The following is a 3,628-nucleotide window of genomic DNA, read 5'->3' on the forward strand; positions in this document are numbered from 1 at the left end:
GATGGATATGCCGTTTGTGGGAGAGTAAATGTAAACGCCTACTAAATCTTTTATCACATAGGTCGCAACAAAAAGGCTTCTCACCAGAGTGAATCCTTAAATGGTTTACTAGAGTACCTTCAGAAGCAGTTGAATAGTCACAAGCATTGCATTTGTAAGGTTTTGTATTCATGTGGTTTCTCTGGTGAACTGAGAATGGAGTTTTTTTGTTAGTTGTGTATTCACATTTAGAGCATTTAAACAGTAAATCCATTGTGTGTTTGCTAGTATGAACTCTTAATGCTCCTTTCTTGGTGAAAGATTTCTCACATAATGTACATTTAAAAGGCTTATATTTATAATGTGTTTTTGTCAGGTGTAGATCATAATCATCAGGAAAGTTAAATCCTCTGTCGCAATGACCACATATATAAAGCTTGGTAGGTATATGTACCAGTTGAGATAAAAAGTGATCTAAAGAATAAAAACATTTTTGGCAAATATCACAAGTGTGCAATTTTTCAACACATTTGTCTGCTTGAGGATTTGAATGAGACAGATGAGGTGTTACGTAATTGGATTTCTCACATTTGTGAATTGATTCTCCATTATGCAATCTAATGTGAGCTTTTAGGTATTGTTTATCTGCATAGCATTTTTCACAAAGTTCACATTTAAATGGTTTATACCTAAAATGCGTTGTTAAGTGTAGATCATACTCTTTAGCGATGCTAAAATTTCTATCACAGTGGCAACATATGTACATTGCATTGGAGTGTGCACAAGTTTATGAGAAGTCAAATGAGATACGGATTTAAAACTTTTTTGGCAAATATCACACACAGAAATCTCAGCTAGAGGCTCACTGACTATCTCTTTATCATTATGGGGAAGTTGACAAGCTTTACAATTCTCCAGAGCACATTCACATTTTTGCCAAGTTAAACTTTGTGACTTTTGAGGTATATTTAATTTATGTTCTGCAATTCGTCACATGTTTTGAATTTATTGTGGTAAAGCTCAGCTGTCTTTTCATTAGTTGATGATACATTTTCTTTCTCCTTCTGTATTAAGCACTTGACTTCAAAATTTCCACAAGTTGAAGAAGTGGATCTGTAATCTGTTGGGTATTTACATGAAGATATCACAGATTTATTTTTAAAGTTGTCATTATGTAAACCAGTAGCAATGTTTTCTTTATACAAAGCCACATGAACTTCTGTATGATGTTTTTTCAGCTTGCTCCATTTCCTGGTGGTAAAAGCACAAAACTCACACACCATCCGATAGTTTGGATGAAATTCTTTTTTATGTTTAGCAAACAACGGCTCCTCTGCAACTATAAAATCACAAAAACAACAGTTTATGGCTTGCTCTTCTGTGTGCGTTTTGTTCCAATGTTTTTGTAATCTTTGAAAAGATGAAAATGTTCTTGAACAGATGTCACAGTGACCTACTTGCTCTCTCATTTTCTATGTTCTATAATGCTAGAGTTATTAAATTAATCAGAGGTATCCACTTGATCAAACAGTTAGAGCTGAAAGAGAAATATTTGATAATATTTAATTATTTTAAATTAAAAATGTAATTTAAAATTTTGTTATATCAGTAATGATAGAAAATGTTAATGACAACTAAGGTTCTTCTAATAAATTAAATAAGAAATATTTCTTTCAGCCTAGCCGGGAAACACAAATAGTGACATTTAAACAAAAAGATCTTCTTTAGAGCTAGACAGTCTAAATTTTAAAATAGTTAGGCTCCATCACTATTCTAGATTTTTAGTAGTTACTTTCAGCTTAGAGGCTTGATGTACAGTTGGTTATTTATATTATAATAATAAATAATTGCCTTATGTTAAATGTAAGTAATGGTTGGGCACAATTATGTTGTTTCGCTATATGGTTGTCATTCAAAAAATAAATTAATTAATTTAAATAGTCTATTAAATATCAACTGTACATTTAAAATTATGCTTAATAGTTAAATTACTAATTGATTATTTAATACAAGCAGACTCGTGGCGTATTATACACCGCCATATATTGTTTTATTTTCTAATTTTCAGTAATTCATCCTTTGTGAATTCGACAGTACCAATGCTGCCACTAAAAATATTTGCTTTAAAACACTAAAACCCTTCTTTCTCCCCCCCCCCCCAGTGAAAGCAGCCTCCTTTTAGTTCCCTCCCCTAAGTTTAAATTCATTTCAAACGTTTTATCTGCCCCTAATATGGCTGGTACCAGCCCTCTAGCAGTCACTAAACCCGGCTCTATGATTGTAAACATTTAGCGTGAACCACAGCTCACCAGACCATGTTGGGATGGAGGTGGTAGCGATATGCCTAGAGAGGAAGTTGCTAGGCGGGCTTACAGCTTGGTGTTTTCTAGGGTCTACAAGAAGAGAATTATATATATATAAATAAGACATGATGTCTAAGATTTTTATAACAGCTCATGACAAATTAAATATTTTATGTCAAAAATTTACACTGTTCTTTCAATACAATATATTACTTACTATCACTCTATAATTCAATTATGTATTTGGCACATTTGTGATAAACATTTTTTAGGCTAGATCATCTAGAATTTTTACTATTTTAATTTAGGCCTAGATCTATAAATTATTAAAATTAATAGTTACCAATACTATCGCATCTATACTATATTAAAAATACCAAGGAGAACTGGGTGTTTTAATCAGTCACTGGATGTGAACTAACATAAATCCTCCTTATAATTACTAAAATTTATTGAGTCACATATAAAATGATGATAGATTACTTATAAATTTACTACAAATGTATAAGACTATTACACTATTAGTATTAATTACCCAAAAGTATAATTAATAATACAAACTAATAACACGTAGCCTAATCTATATATATAATTCTCTTCTTCGAGCCGTTAGAATACAAGCTGCAAACGCTCTCCCTACCTCCCAACCCCTACATGGTTTTAGTGAGCTGTGTTCACTCTAAATGTTTACAAGCAGAGCCAACGATTTTAAACGTAGGGGGGGGAGGGGGGGGGAAGGAAGGGGGGGGGGTTATGGTCCTTAACGAGCTACTTATAGTGTTTTAAAGAAATATTTTCAGTGTCAGTGTTGGTACTGTCGAATTCACAAATTATGAATTATTGAAAATTAGAAACAACTAGATCTAAATAGCGGCGTATGTTATGCCGCGGGCCGGCTCGTAAATAATAATCTAACAAAATAGTAAAAAAATTTAAATTTTACTGTAAAATACTTCATGTGTCATGTAGTAATAGTATTGTTTAGTAAGTTTGTTAAATAAATAGTAAATGACTAAATAGCAGGCCTATAATATAGTAAATGTAGAAAAAAAAGGTTCCTAGATCTACGACAGTCTACGTCGTATCTAGACACTAGAATCTAGACTTTATTTAACTTTATTACTTTATAGATTTCTAGATCTATTAGGGTTTTCGCTTTGTGAAGTCTCGTTCGTGGCCACCGTGTTTTGGGCGGACATAAAATATCGATTCATTTCTTTCTCATGAAGTACATGATACTTATAAATAAGGATCGTATCGTAATCGCATAGATTTGTATCGAAACTGCCCATGTATTTACGGGGCGAATAATTAACATTTTAATAATGCTAGCTTTACCTGATTTC

The sequence above is a fragment of the Physella acuta genome, unplaced genomic scaffold (genome assembly GCF_028476545.2).
Source record: "Physella acuta isolate Inbredline_101_S28 unplaced genomic scaffold, ASM2847654v3 ptg000160l, whole genome shotgun sequence".
Classification (NCBI taxonomy): domain Eukaryota; kingdom Metazoa; phylum Mollusca; class Gastropoda; family Physidae; genus Physella; species Physella acuta.